This window comes from Dermacentor albipictus, chromosome 4 (genome assembly GCF_038994185.2).
Source record: "Dermacentor albipictus isolate Rhodes 1998 colony chromosome 4, USDA_Dalb.pri_finalv2, whole genome shotgun sequence".
NCBI classification, from domain to species: Eukaryota; Metazoa; Arthropoda; class Arachnida; order Ixodida; family Ixodidae; genus Dermacentor; species Dermacentor albipictus.
The window spans coordinates 174,873,915-174,890,510 of NC_091824.1; the positions used below are offsets into that span (position 1 = coordinate 174,873,915).

The window sequence follows — 16,596 nt, forward strand, 5'->3', positions numbered from 1 at the left end:
CATTTTTTTTCTTTATTGGCGTCGCAAATGCCCACGGGGAGAGAGAGAGCGTAACTTTTATTTCAAATCAACAAGATTTGAGTCCGGCGTCTTTTTAGTGGGTCTGGGCACCCGCCGCGGACGTGGTTCCGAGGCCTTGTCTCGAAGCGGCTTCCTCGGCTCGCTGGACGGCCCAGAGTTGTGCTGTCAGGTCAGAGCTGAGCAGTGCCGTCATCCAGCGTGACCGGAGGCTGGCGGTGGAAGAGACGGAGGGGTCGGCACTGCCCGACTTGTTTGTTAGGTCCCGACACTCCCATAACATATGATTTAGTGTGGCAACCTCGCCACACGATGTGCATCTGTTTGTAGTGTACTATCGGCGTCAAATGAAATTTGAACAGCGGAGCGTGTGGCCCAAGCATAAGTGAAGATATAGTGCGCGCCGTCCAGTCATCACCATTGACAAGCGCGCATATCCGATTTGGCCGCACTGCGCGATCCCCCTCTAGTGAGATAATTTCGCTTCTGTCCTGGTTCCTACATTTGAAGGGGAGGAAATAAAAAATGAAAACGATGCTAAAATATTGCAGTTTACGGCGAGTCTTGTCGCACATATCACCGAAGCCAAAAGTGCTGTCGGCGTGAACAGCGGTGCGCGTGGTGCAGTTTGCACCATCATCCCCCGCACCGCGCGAGCGAATCTGCCTTGCGATGACGGTGCACGGTGCGAGCGATGACGGTGCAAACTGCACCACGCGCACCGCTGTTCACGCTGACAGCACTTGTGGCTTCGGCGATCTGTGCGACAAGACTCGCCGTAAACTGCAATATTTTAGCATCATTTTTTATTTTTTATTTCCTCCCTTTCAAATGTAGGAACCAGGACAGAAGCGAAATTATCTCACTAGAGGGGGATCGCGCAGTGCGGCCAAAGCGGATGTGCGCGCCTGTCAATGGTGACGACTGGACGGCGCGCACTATATCTTAACTTGTGCTTGGGCCACGCGCTCCGCTGTTCAACTTTCATTTGACGCCGATAGTACATGTCTGGATACATGGCGTGCATGAGTCTGGGGTTCCTGTAAGAGTCTGTTTGTAATTGTCTGAAGTGTACTGCTTGCATCCTGTCTAACCTAGCGTGAGGGAATGGGCATATGCGTCTTTGTATTTGGTAGTGTGCCGTGATGTCGTGAAAACTGGTCATACGATGCTCCCATGCCCAGACGTTTGCAGTACCCCGCGGGGGCTCTTCCTCCGATGCTTCTCGGTGAGTCAGGCCTCGAGCAACGCCGTGAGCCGCTTCGTTGGGGGTGCTCATTCCAGTGTGTGCCGGGATCCATAGCAAATGCCTTCGGTTATCAACGTCGGCCTCTCCCTGGTGTATGGGATGTCGCTGGAGTATTTGATACGCCTCTTGCGAGATGCGCCCATTTGCAAAATTGCGAATTGCCGTTTGCGAGTCGCAGATCACGTATGTAGCTTTGGTTTGTGTGAGGGCCAGTGCCATGGCCGCTTCCTCTGCCGCTTCGGCATGTGCGGTGTTCACGGTGACGCTCGTGAGGTGGTTGCCTCGGTGGCTAGTAACTGCCGCCACGAAACTCTTCCTGTCTCAATAGCGGGCTGCGTCGGTGAAGACCGCCTCCTTGTCGTTAGAGTAACTTTTGTTAATTTGTTTTGCCCTGGCTTTACGCCTCCCCGTGTGGTGTTGGGGGCCGGTGCATGTTGCGAGGCAATGGGGGTACGTATAGTTGCTCGCGTATGGGTCTTGGAATGTCTACTTTGACGCCATGTTGGGAGTGGTATGTGATGCCGAGATTTTCAAGTACGTGACTGCCCGGGCGGGTCTTGGATAGGCGTTCAAGTTGGGACACTTGTTGCGCCTCCACTAGTTCTTCGAGCGTATTGTGTAGGCCTAGTTCTAAGAGCTTGGTGGTGCTAACTCCAGGCGCAAGTCCCAATGCACATTTGTACGCCTTGCGTATGAGCGCTTTAAGCTTGTTTTTTTCCGCAACCATCCAGTTGTGAAACGCTGCCGTGTACCTTATCTGAGAAATGACGAAGGCTTGTATGATTCGGATGACGCTGCCTTCGCGCATGCCCGCGTGTTTGTTGGTGATGCGTCGAATAAGCTGCACCGTGCTGGTGGCCTTTGCCGTTATCTTGCGAAGTGCTTCGCCATTGCCACCCTTATGCTCTATCATCATTCCTAGTACCCAGATTTTCTCTACTAACGGGATGGGTAGGCCATTTGTTGCCGTTAATTGGATCTTTTGCTTTTCCAGGGGGGTGTAGCATTTAGGTGGGCGCCCCTTTCTCACTGGTCTATATAGCAGCAGTTGGGATTTTTCGGCCGAGCAGGCGAGTCCCGTGCCCACGAGGTAGTTTTCTACGCATTGGATGGCCTGTTGTAAACGTTGCTCGATCGCTCCGTCGCTGCCCGTTGTCGTCCAGATATCATCCGCGTATAGCGTGTGATGCAGTCCTTCGATTTGAAACAATCGGTCGGGCAACCCCAGCAAGACGAGGTTGAAGAGCACCCCGTGGGCAGCTCGGGAGCTGGGGTGGAAGGAATTATTTCCAAGTGTTCGCACGCACCGCATTTCGGAGGCCAGGCCCGGACTCCGCGCCCATAAATGGCGCACCGTGTCCAGCGGAAAGCGCGACACAGGAACGCGGCTGCAGCACAGTGTAGCCGCGCGCATGAGGCGTGCCGGCTATTCACACATCGAAGATTAGTTCGGCCCAAACATTTTCTATGCGTCTAGGTTTAAATAAATCGGGAATTCCAGATCTAACAGTGTAAATCGTGTTTTACTTCTGTACAAACTTTATGACTACGGTATACGTGGTACAGCATTAGATTTAATGAGAAGTTACTTAACGGATCGTTACAATCATGGTTATATTGCACTCAGTTTTACAAAGACGATATTAAGAAAGGACAGGACGTGGACGGACGTAGCGCAAACTACCAACTGGTAGTTGGTAGTTTGGTAGTTGGTAGTTTGCGCTACGTCCGTCCACGTCCTGTCCTTTCTTAATATCGTCTTTGTAAAACTGAGTGCAATATAACCATGAACGTTCACCAAGTAGCCCCCTTTATTGCTTTACTAAAAGATCGTTACAAGTTTGTTTCATATAATCAGGCCACTTCCTCACTTCTCAAAATACAAACTGGCGTGCCACAGGGATCCATACTTGGTCCTATATATCATGATGTACGCAGATGATACTAATCTTTCCTTTGCAAATTCTTCCTTGCAATGCTTACAAAAATAAATAAATGATTATTTAAATTTATTATCTGAATGGCTGTACATCAACAAACTACAATTGAATGTCAACAAAACCAAATATATAATATTTAAACCGATAAACAAGCCATTGCCTGTTAATATCACTGTTCTGTTTCAAGCAAAGAGGCTAGAACAAGTAACAACGCAAAAGTTTTTGGGGGTATGGTTCCAAGAAAACTTCTCCTGGGACAATCATGTCAATAAGCTTAGCAATGATCTTAGCAAAGTAGAAGGCTGTATGTATAAAATAGGTGATCTAATACCTTTATGGCTAAAGAAAGCAATATACTACGCCCTTTTTTACTCGAAGCTAACTTATTGTGTGTTGATTTGGGGAACAACTACAGCAAAAAACTATGATAAGTCATTAGGCTTGCAAAAACTAGTAGTCCGAATTTTTGAAAACTACCATGGTAGGCCGCGTGACTTACCCACACACAATCTCTTCGGCAAACATTTACTGATCCGAGCAAATCAAGTATTTTATTATAGATTACTCTTACATATAAAAAAACACAGGCTCCATGTTGTCAGCATACCCACTTCTCCACGATACCCATTACGTTATCAAAGAGAGAAAATACCATTCACGCGTAATAACTACGGACGTCAGGATATAAACTACCAAATACCAAGGCCATGCACTAAACATCGTTGAGCAAAAAATTGATTTCTGTGCGCCTAATTTTAAGCAATGTATAAAAAACCTTCTCATACACAATCAAATTATTTATACATAAAATGCTATAGCACTAAATTTTTTTATGCACTATATATGTATCCTTTAATCTGCGCTGTAATGTGAATGCACAAACAAAAATTGAAGCATAAATGTCTTTCATATAGTCATAGTATAATGTACACATTATCTTGTTTATTTGTATTTTCTACATCGTACTTGCTTGTTTCTTGTTATATTTGATTTTTTCGTACAATTGATCATCATGAAAGCCGAACGCACTTAGGAGCAAGAGCCCCTGTCAGGCCGAATGGCCTTTAGCTCTTGTTTCCTCTTACTGTAATGAAGAAAGAAAATAAACTTCAGACTTCAAACTAACATAAACATGAATTGAAACGCGAATGCTTGAAACGGATTGAGACCTTGGCCTGGTAATAACGTGGGCGGCGTGCCGTTCGGAACACGGACAAAGAACGAAAAGTACTAACGTTGGAGTAAAATCGTCATATTGTCTCGTCCGAGCGCCTGCGTGTGATCACTCGAAATCATGATACATCATGTATCATGTGGTGTATCATGCATCATACATGTGGTGGCAGCCCTGATGTTCGCACAAAGTTCGGCATCCCACGAGGAATCAATCAGCGTTTCACGGACATAACTACGTAATACACGGGCAAAAAAAATGCAAAAAAGAAAGGAAGCATTTTCCATCTTTCTCCATATTTTTCCTCTGTGTGTTTAATACTTCACGCATCATTCTTCTCCCAATACCTGCAGCAGCGGTAAAAGCGGCCGTGAGGTTCTGCTGCTATAGACCCCAATTTGATGATGGTACTTAAATACTTAGGCCCAAACAATGAAACGTTCCTTTCCTTCGAGCGCTTCCTAACCTTACGTGAGGCCTCCTTACAGCGAAGGACCGATGGAGGAAGCAAGCATACTCTGAAAGCTCCCTTCACCCGTCCTCACGTAAGGAGCGGTTGCCGCCATGCCTGGGTTCGAGATTATCTCTTAAAAGCTTTAGGCGAACACCAGAACACCACTATTCAATAAAAAAGGTTGTATCGTCACACAATCTTTAAGTTGATGAGCTAATATAGAGAAGCGTGGACGCTTTTTTCTAGTTTTGTTTATCAAACCTAAAGAAGTAGCGTATTACGGTGCAAAACTTGATGTGATCCAGCAACGCTGGTACGCCGGCGTCGTGCAACGCCTAGCAACGCTTCCATGCCGCACGCGTGACTGAAACGAACGTGCCTGGCAAAACGTACCGTGCTCGCGCTTCTCCGAAGGTGGGCGACAGCACGCACGCGCAAGCAAACGTCACGTGGTTAAGCAGTGAGGCGAAGCGCTCGTTCAGGGCCAGGAGCAGCGTAAGGACGCATGAAGGTAGCTTGGTCCAAACAATAAAACGTTCCTTTTAGGTGTGTGCGAATATTGAAATTTTCGATTACGAATCGAATACGAATAAGGCGAAGAACTCTCTTCGAATATCGAATCGAATATCGAATACATGTGTAGTATTAAAAAATTGCAAGAGAGGTAACTATAGCTTTATTACCCTTTTAAAAATAACATTGCATTTTACAAGGTTGCTTCAAATTAAAGAGGTACTCAATTATAGATAATGGACTCAGGTAATGCCCTCAGTCAGGTAAAACGCTTGTTACAGATTGTCGTGAAGGAAAATTAACTGCTCAATATGGCCAGAAAGTAAACGCTCTCTATGCACTGTCACATTTCTACCGGTAGAAAAGACTCTTTCACTAGGAACTGAAGTGGCAGGGATCGCCAAGTACTTCCGGGCGAGTGCACTTAAAAGCGGGTACCTGAAGCGGCCAATGGACTGCCACCACTCACAAGGATTCATGCCCCTTTCCAGAAGAGGCTTTTGCGCGTAGTCTGTAACTTCCCCCTCAGGGGCAGATGCCAAATGTGTCTTCTCTTTGTTCATCACTAGATCGTCAAAAGCATTCCATACACTCGATGCCACCAGTGGACACGAAGTCGGCGCTGGCACGGCGGTGACCCCACGGTGTTCCACGACGGCTTCCTGGAGCTCCCTTGTCACAAGGTTTTTCAGCCAGATCATCTGAACAGATGCCTGATGAACTGTGGCCATAAAGCGCGGATCAAGAAACATGCCTAGGCTGGCCACTCCGCACAAAGAGCCTTGATATATTTTGAATCAATGTTAGCAAACCCTGAGTTGCCTTTGCAACCTTCAAGGCAATGGGGCATTCCAAAAATAATTGGAATTATAAAGCTTGGTGAAAAAGAAACCGAAATTGATCATGTCTCAAATGCCTGAAGCAGATAGACTGAAACAGAGCATACAGATAATGGCAACTCAGGGTTGCAAAGGCAACCCTGAGTTGCCTTTGCAACCTTCAAGGCAATGGGGCATTCCAAAATAATTGGAATTATAAAGCTTGGTGAAAAAGAAACCGAAACTGATCATGTCTCAAATGCCTGAAGCAGATAGACTGAAACAGAGCATACAGATAATGAGCGGATCATGCGAAGTTCTCAGTTAATAAACATGTTCTTAGGAGAATGCGGAGCAAGCATACAATTGGTTAATTGCTCAATTATTCGCAGTCTATCCGAATATTCGTCGTTTCCACCGTTATTCGGCCGTCCTCGGATATTCGTGAATTTCCGAACACGCATTTCTCGAATCGAATACGCTTCGAATATGGAAAATATTCGATTCGTATTCGAAATTCCGAATATTCGCACACCCCTAGTTCCTTTCCTTCGAGCGCTTCCTAACCTTACGTGAGGCCTCCTTACAGCGAAGGACCGATGGAGGAAGCAAGCGTACTCTGAAAGCTCCCTTCACCCGTCCTCACCTAAGGAGCGGTTGCCGCGTGCCTGGGTTCGAGATTATCTCTTCAAATCTTTCCGCGAACACCATTATTCTATTAAAAATGTTGTATCGTCGCACAATCTTTAAATTGAATAGCTAATATAGAGAAGCGTGGACGCTTTCTTCTAGTTTCGTTTACTAAAGTTAAAAAAAAGTTGCGCATTACAGTGCAAAACTTGATGTGCTCCAGCAACGCTGGCACGCCGGCGTCTTGCAACGCCTAGCAACGCCTAGCAATGCTTTCATGCCGCACGCGTGACTGAAACGAACATGCCTGGCAAGACGTACCGTGCTCGCGCTTCTCCGCAGGTGGGCGACAGTGCGCATGCGCAAGCGAATGCCACGTGGTTAAGCAGTGAGGTGAAGCGCTCGTTCAGGGCCAGGAGCGGCGTAAGGACGCATGAAGGTAGCTTTGGAGCTACCTTATGCTGAGGAAGCACCAAGGAAGCCTTCACCGAGGGCCCCTCAGTAAGGAAGCTTTCAGAGTGACATAAGGTAGCCTCACCCCAATGAAGGCTTCCTTAGTGAGGTAAGGAAGGTTTCATTGTTTGGCTTCTTATGCTGAGGAAGTACCAAGGAAGCACCAAGGAAGCCTTCACCGAGGGCGCCTCAGTAAGGAACCTTTCAGAGTGACATAAGGTAGCCTCACTGCAATGAAGGCTTCCTTACTGAGGTAAGGAAGATTTCATTGTCTGGCCCTTAAAGCACAAAATATCATAGAATAGAAGCAAACACATCTTAGAATATCTTAAACACCATAATACATTTTATGGTGCCAAATGCGCGCAGTCTGCTGACCGCGCGTAGGTCGCATAAAGAGTATTTGTAGCATTTATGATATTAAAAGATGTATCTGCTTCTATTTTATGATACTTTGTGCTGTAAGTGTTTGTTGTGACTTTATGATGAATACGTCTTGCCTTTGTAGCGGCCCTGTGACTGGTTATACTTTGCAATGTTCCTCACGGGACCATCTTCTGCTGTCGGCACTATCTCCTGATGTCAACGTCTCCTGATTTAGTCGTTGATGTTGTTGTCCTTAGTGGATGTGGCAAATTCCCCGCAGTGGGGGATTGGCCATGAATGGGGTGGTTAAATTATGTGCGTAAAAAAAAGGAGTTAACAATTTGAACGTCGGAGCTTAAGAAAAGTAAGCTGTCTGTGTGTGAAAAAAGAAACAATCAGAAGAAAACCGTGTATAAAAATATAATAATAGATAATAAATAAAAAAGCTATATTGGGGAGGGAGGACGATCAGTCTAAGATGATAATCGATTGGTTTCAATTAGGTAACTTTGGATTGCCAAGCAAACATTTCTGTGACTGAACCCAATAATGGAGGCTCCAAAAGTTAGGATCACAGGCACTGATATATATATCAAAACGTTTATTTAAAAGAAAAAAAAATGCAGAAAGCGAGTGGGTGGAGCCCCTAGTCCAGGGCCCCACTGGCTTGAGCGGTCCGCCGTGCTTGGTCGAGGAGCGCTAGTGGCATTTCCCCATCCTCGCTGGCGAGCCAAGTCTCCCACTGCTCCCTTCCGGAAGGTTTGCCGGCTATTTTTGGTGTATTAATTTTGGGTGGCCTGTTCTTGCAGTCCAACTCTCGCACTGATAAATTTAGGCCAATATTGCGAAGCGGTATTTCGAGTAGTTGTTTTCTTATAATAGAAAAACGCCCGCGGGACATGAAGAAATGGTCTATTGTCTTCGCTTCGTCACAGAATGAGCATAATGGTGAGGGGACCAGAATAGACCTGTGCAGGTAGAAGGTAAACGAAGGTATGCGGCAGCGCAGCCTCGTGATGTAAACTTCAGTTTTTTGTGTTTGGCAAAAATGTCTGTGCCAAGGGTATAGAAGATGTCGGTAATCCGCAGAGTTGGTAATTGCGGAGCCTGATACTGCTTGCATAATGACACTCCTGCAAAACCTAGCAGCAGTAACATGAGCAGCCAAATGGCAATAATGGAGAATCGGGCCACTTATTGATGCCCTGACAAGAGAATCAGCAATTTGATTTATAGTTAGTCCTTTATGGCCAGGCACCAGCTTGCCCCCCCCCCCCCCCTCTCAAAAGGGGGGGCAAAGTACCTCATTTGACCCCCCCCCGCTCTCAAAGGCGGGCAAAGTATGTTATTTGATTCCCCCCCCACACACACACACAATTTTGAGAGCGGGCACAGGCATTTCCGGCTGCTCGTTGGAAAGTCCATTAAAACTACAGCTGAAGCTAGATTTCTTTTTTGGTCGAGTGACCACATAAGTAATGCTTTTTGTTCACTACGCATGTCCCTGTTTGGAGAACGAGAGTTGTTATTGCGTGCCTTCTCGCGACGCCCTCCAGCGGACGCCGCGCGTGATTCTCCATACACGCCCGCGTTGCGGATAACGCAGCTGGCACTGGGCAGCTCCCGCCGTGACAAACTGTCAGCTTGCACAAATTGCATCCTGCTCAGTTTTGGCGGACCGCTATATCCGTATTCTAAAACACTACCAGCTGGTTGCATTCAATCTGCGGGCGACGGGGAAGTTCGGATAAAGTGTTATAATCAGCCGCGCCCAACGACTGGTGTGCCTTACGGCCTGAAATCGTTCGGTCATCAGACGCTGGAACTATTTAATCTCTGTCCATTGCAGCGTTGCAGTCTCAGTATCTTATCAAAATTGGAAATCTGATCAAGCCTCTAACAGGTATAACTGTCGAATTTCATTGTGTAATCACGACTTATCGTAAATACGCTCGTGAAAAGGACCTTGGTCGAACTCGCAGAGTCATTTCAATACCAACACAGCACTGACTTGATTTTTTTTCTAAAAAGATGGGTCACTTCTGACTGAAAATTTAATTTTCAGGCTGTTTATAAATAAGAGCTACACTACAACTCGTCTCCCGACAGGAGCAAACACAGCAGATATTTCGTATTTTGAAAATATTGACACGTGTACTTATATTTAACAGGCGACCACGTTTCGCCGCTTAACAACTGTAATCGCACAGCGAGGGACGCGCCTGCATGTATCCGACGTTTCTGGAAAGTTATCGACGCTTCTATCCGCGTGTCTGTTGTCGCCGAACCTTGTGTTATCAGATTTCATCGCGTGACACGAATGGTGTAGAACTTTGTGGAAGACACGCGGGTCCCATCAGTTAATCTGGAACATTCGACAACTGATCTATAAAAGCCGACGCGCTTGACCCGCTGATCAGTTTTTCGACGATCGCCGAGCGTGTTCGCCGCTATCGTTGTGCTATAAGTGTATAGCCTGTTTATATAGTGTTAAGTGTATAAGTGTATAACCTGTTTATATAGTGTTATATAGTCGCCAGTGGGAGCCGAAGCTTCTCGGCTCCATCGATTTATGAGTGTTTCCGCCGTTTTTTTGAGCCCTACACCAGAAAGCGGCATATCATCTGAAAGTTCAAGTCATCGCGAACCCAGGGATACCAACTTTTTGGGTGAGCGTGAACATTGCGAGTTTTTACGGCACGATAATCGCACGAGTCCCGTGTGAGCGCGGCCAGGCCTAACGACGGTTGGGCCTGGCGCATTCTTCGTTGGACTTGGGGATTGAACGAAATACCACCGAGATGGAGATAGACGAGGCAGGAACTGGAGAAACACCGAATAACGGACCCAACGACGCAAAACGCGTTTCCGCGGGAGAAGACGCTGAAGGCGTTGCGGACGGTTGGATCGAAGTTGCACACAGAAGAAGGCACCGCACGAACGCTACCCAGATGGCGGGAAAGGACGACACCCGCTCGCGAAGCCCGATGCCCCGAGGGGGCCGAAGCATAGTGAACAAAGTTCTCCGAGCAAGTAGGATGCCCCGACTACCTAGGGATGATATCAAGATAATTGTTCGACCGAAAGACGGGCTGAATATAAGGAACACGTGCGGAACGAGTCTCGACGAGGCGATACGCAAAGAAGCGGTAGTGGGCGACGACGAGATGATCACGATCTGTCCCAATCCCATGCAAAACATCCTGGTGATAAGCACACCGGACGAGACAACTGCGACGAAAATCGCTAAGATCAAGGTTTTGACGATCAACGGAAAGAGGCACGAGACCAACGCGTACGTTTCGGCGCCCGAGCAAATGGCAAAAGGGATTATCCGCAACATTCCCCTGAAGTATACGCAAGACCAGCTCATGCATGCTCTGGTGAACTCGAGAAACCCCTCTTTAACATACGCCAAGCGGCTCGGCAGTACGACCACCGTGATATTGCTGTATGAGGGAAACAGAGTCCCCACATGGGCTTACTTCAATTGCATCATGATAAGAGTATCATTGTATCGGAAACAGATTGACTTTTGCAAAGAGTGCGGCAGGCTCGGCCACCGACCCGACGTATGCCCTAGACCGGAGATCAAACTATGCCCGGCCTGCGGGTCGAAGAACCCGAGCATCGAACACGAGTGCACGCCCAAGTGCCGGATCTGCGGCGAGGCGCACCCCACGGCCGACCGAATGTGCAAGGCAAAATATAAGTTGCCACACATAGTGAAGGAGAGAAGGTGGCGGGCGAGAAGCAGAGAAGAAAGGGAACACACATTGGAAGAAGGAAAGGCCCCTCAGCGGACCATATCACCATCGGGGTACAGTATGGCGCAGGGAAAAGGCCGAAGTTGCTCGAGATCCGGATCCCTCTCGCCGATAAGAAGACGTAGCCGAAGTCGTAACAGATCTAAGAACAGAAGTCGAAGCCGGAGTCGGAGTGGAAGCCGAAACCGAAACCGCCCCATGCCAGACGGCGTGCGGGCCACACATGGCGAGTTACAGACAGGGCCGCGCAAGGTCACCTGGTCCGACATAGTCGCGGAAAGAAATACATACTCTGTAAAGAGCACCCCACTTTCTGTCAGCACGAGGGAAGCCCCCGACTCCCTCCTGGCGTCGAGGATGGAGAAAATGGAGCGAGAGAATAAGGAACTTCGAGAAGAGCTGGGCAGGGCCAGAAAGCAGAACGAACAATCAGCGAGGAAAATCGACGAGCTACAACAAACGCTCAACGAAATCTTGAAGGGCATGAGAGAATCCCCTCATGAGAGGATCTCCTCCTTCACCTCCCGCGAGGCCGCCGAGCGAGGCGATGCGACCGCGACAGGAGGCGAAGTAGGGCAGATGGACATGTGTTGCGGCGAAGAAGAAGCGCCGGCAGCGGCGGGCTCCAAGCGCAAGGGCACAAGCGATACGCCACCTACGGAAGAGTCTTTGGACCACGCACAAGCACTGAAGAGACCCAGGTCAGGAGCCAGAAAGATAGACGCGATCGAAGAGCTGGTAAACAAACTGACGGACAAGACGGAGCGAATGTTTGACATACTCCTGACAAGGCTGAACGAATCCGACGCGGGACGTAACGCGCAGTACGCAGCGGTCAACACCCAACTCGCGGCCATGAATAAGCGAATCGAAGATCTGGAACACGGGACGAAGCAGCTGAAGCAACAGCAACATCATCACCATCTGCCTGGAAGGGCCGGGGTACCATCGTCACAAGTGGTAAACGCACCGGCCATCCTCGCCAGCGACAACAACGCCAACATCACCCACACCGGGGCAGGAGGGACGCACGGACGATTATGTCCCCCCAACACCTCTGCATAACAATCATGGCTGCGTCCCGCAAGTCCGACAACAGACGCATAGTCTGGCAGTGGAATTGCAGGGGCTTCAAAAACAAAAAAGCAACGATGGTACAATACATGAAAACGCTTGCCAATAACAAACTTCCTGTCGTGATTGCCTTGCAAGAACCTTTCGACCGGGCCCAGCTTCCGGGTTATGTGACGTGCGGTCCCCCCTACGAATCCATGGGAAGGGACGCCAGGGTGTGCACCCTGGTTAAGCGCGGGACGGCCTTCATCGAACACGAACTCGTGCTCCACGAAGAGTCGGACATAGACCATGTACTGATCGAAGTCGTGCCGAGTATTGGATGTAGGAAAACCGGCCTTTTCGTGCTCAACGTATATAGCTCCCCCTCGCAAAGATACCGCACTCACACTTTCGACGCCCTCTTTCGCGAAGCGATGGCCAAGGCCGCCTCCAGTCCCTTGCTGATATGCGGAGACTTCAATGCGCCGCACACGCAATGGGGATACGGAGCCGACTCGCCGAAAGGGAAGAGGCTAGCCGGACTGATGGACGAGCTCGGCCTGACTGTACTCAACGAACCTGCTTCGCACACCAGGATCGGACAGGGAGTGTGCCGCGACACGTCCCCAGACCTCTCCGTCTGGTCAGGCGCGGGCGTGGTCACTTGGTCGAACTCCTTCGAGGACCTGGGGAGTGACCACAGGATCCTGTGCGTGACCGTGGGAGAGGATAAAAACGAGGAGGTCGTCTGCCGAAAGGCCAGAATCGTAGACTGGGACAGATTCCGGAAAAATAGAGAGCAAGACAAGAAGGAGGGCCCGATCGAAGACATCAGCGAATGGTGCAGAGTGCTACTCGCGGACGTAGAGAAAGCCACTGATGAGATCGAATGGACGGACTGGCGACAAGAACCACCCATAGAAGAGGCAGACAGATCCCGCGGAGCCGTGGGCGACGGCGCTCCCCAACCGTCCAGAGTGGACAGCCGGCTGGCACCAGTGGCGTAGCCAGAAATTCTGTTCGGGGGGGGCTACGCCACTGGCCCCATGTATATATATACGTATATATATATATATATATATATATATATATATATATACGGGGCCAGTGGCGTAGCCAGAAATTTTGTTCGGGGACGCTTTAGCTCGGTTGCTCCTATTTAAATACATGTAGAAGGGGAATTCGTGTTTCTCTGCAACCACGTCACCGAATTTGAGGAGGTTTGTTGCATTTAAAAGAAAAAGTTTAATTCTAGTGACTACTGGTTTCGAATTTTTCATTTAGGTGGTCAATTATATATTAAAAATTGGCCAAATCGAAAATTTTCAGAAAACGAAACTATAAAGTTTAAAACTCCGTGACTCAACAATGAAAAATGATATCACAATTGTGTGAATTGCATCTAATAGTAAATCTACAGTGGACAAAATGGATATGTTACATATGAGTATAAAAAAAATTTAGTATTGTGGAAATACAGCTTGTGCAGAACCCTTGTACACAACGTAACCAATTCACGTAAGCTACAAACTGACATAGCAAACTTGTCCGCTTTGACTGTTATAATAGATGCCGTTTACAGAACCACAATGTATGTTCTTCATGCATAGCTATTAGTTTGTAAACTTTGTGCTTCTATTTTTTCAAACTTCCGAATTTTTCAAAATATTTTAAACAAAATTCAGGCCCTAAATCGAAGTTGTGTTTCCAACAGAACTAGGATTTAACTTTCTCTCTCAAATACAACGAATTTCAACAAAAGCGATTAGCAGGATTATCTAAGAAAAGCGTTTCTGCATTTTACAAGTATTTGAATAGGCCGCGTCGGATTGGGCCCGAGCTAAAGCTTCCTTTTAAACAATTTGTCAAGGGATCAAATCCATGAATAATAACTGCATTGTCATTGCCAAAGATGCCGCAAACGAATTCTTGAACGCTACGCACAGTCAAAACAATAAATTATGTATTTTTCATAAAAGAATATACTCGAATGTGCCAAAATTTTGCCCAAAATAACTGGTATCAATGCTTCCATATTTTTGTCTATTTAAGTAAAGAAAATATCACACGAACTTTAGAACTATATCAGTTCGAAACCAGGATAGCAGTGCATGCCACTGATATGAAAAATTAAAAGGCAATGAACTGAACAAGTTGAGGACAAATATGTTAACGAAACTTTGTCATTCAAGAACCGTGCTTACATTCTTGTATATATGCAATGGCCAGTGAAAAATCTCAATGACGCTGTAATTTGTTTTAATGTATTACGCAGGAGCAGCTGCCACCGGTAGTGTATCGTGAGTAATTGCACCGAAATCATAGTCGCAACAGAGGGCACGTATAAAAAGCAGGAATTCTGCAAGATATACGAGGGCAAGTCGAATGAATGTGAGCCAACAACGGGGTACTTTTTTTAAAGTAGTCTTCATGAGAATTTAGACATTTGTCCCATTGACTAACGAGTCGCGTGATTCCCGTCTTATAAAACTCCTTGGGTTGCGGCTTCAAAAAGTCTGTATCTGGTTCCCTTGAGCTGTTTTTTCGGTTGCTCCAAAATGTAGAAGTCGCAAGGTCAAAGGTCTGACCTGTATGGCGCATGCTGCAGCGTTTCCCACTTGAATTTTGCCAGTTTTGTATTAACCACATAAGCGACGTGGGGACAGGCATTGTCGTGGAGCAAGATGACCCCATTCGTCAATTTTCCACGTTGTTCGTTCTGGATTGCGACACACTGCCGTTCTGGCGTTTCACAATGTCGGAAAAATATTGATAGCCTCTCAAGATTTAGCAAATTATATCAGTAATGGACCCTGACGACCGAAAAAAAAGTCAACAACACCTTCCCAGCGGAAATGATGGCCTTTGCGTTCTTTGGGCGTGGTAAATTCGAATGTTTCCACTGTAAGCTTTGCCGTCATGTTTCAGGCTCGTAGTAGTGGCATCAAGGTTCGTCCCCGATCACAAATGCAAACAAGAAGTCGTCATCCTCATTGTGATACCCGATCAGATGAGTCAAGGCAGCGCGAAACTTCTCCGTCTTCTCGCGATGGATCAAAATCTTGGGGATCCATTGCGCACCAAAGAGCCGATAACCGAGAAACTCATGAATTATGGCGTGAACCGAACCATGACTGATGTTCAGATGGTCTGCCAGGACATCGATGCTTATGCTCCCTTCTTGTTTCATCAGCTCATAAATCTTTGAAATTGTGTGGGGGGTGATTGCACGATGGTTTTGTCCCGGTCTTGGAATGTCTTTACAACGTCCTTTAAACCGTTTGCTCCAACGCTTCACAGTGGTCAATGAAATGCCGTGTTCAACGTAAACGGCAGCCATACGGCGATTAATTTCTGTTTTGGAAACACCTTTAGCTGTCAAAAACTTCGCGACACCGAGCTGTTCAACTTTTGAAGTGTCCATTATACGACGCAACCATATTCAACCCAGTGTATGAAAGCATTAAAGAACAGTTATCTTCACACCTGCGTGTCACTTTTGTAAATGAGACATGCCGTTCTCCTACGCGCATGCCTCGCAGATAATGAACCGAACTATTATTGCGCGGTTAGGGTAGGCGCACTTTCATTTGACTCGCCCTCGTACATTAAAAATGCAAAGATACAATGGGATATACAAATTTATTTTAGCAAATTCGAAAATACGGCTTGATAAAAGACAAAAAGTGTCACTGGAAACAAAGTTCACTGCATGTATACACAAAACCTCGCAACAAGATATTTAAGTATACGTATAAGTCTCCAATGAGTCTATGTATGTAAGAAAAAGTAACTGTATGTAATGTGTCAAACAAGGCAAATAAACATGTTGCACATCATAGATTCACAGAATCCTAGATTCCGCCCCCATTCCATCCACTCCCCCCGATGTATTGCGCGCGACGGAATGCGGCGCGTTTGCTCCCCGCTTTTCTCCTCTGCGCACACAAGACTGAGCCACCATCGTCGGCTCACCCATTCCACCTCCCCTCCTACGCTTTCACTCGCACATACAGCATGCAGCGCGTGGTCACGATTTTATCACCCTTGGAATTTATACGAAACATGAGGGCGACGGCAGGAATGCGCCTGGAGTGTCCATATAATTGCTTTCGCAATAATATAATAAACGTATCCGGCAACTGAAGCGTCCCGTCG

At 47.3% G+C, this 16,596-nt stretch overlaps 1 long non-coding RNA gene across 1 annotated transcript in view; it reads left to right on the plus strand.

Annotated features, from left to right (window-relative positions):
* The first annotated feature begins 1,033 nt into the window (after positions 1 to 1,033).
* LOC139059424 (uncharacterized) overlaps positions 1,034 to 16,596 on the plus strand; it is a 41,286-nt gene continuing 25,723 nt past the window's right edge. The window contains exon 1 of the long non-coding RNA XR_011514172.1: positions 1,034 to 1,246. This is a non-coding gene — a long non-coding RNA (uncharacterized lncRNA). The remainder of the gene's footprint in view (positions 1,247 to 16,596) is intronic.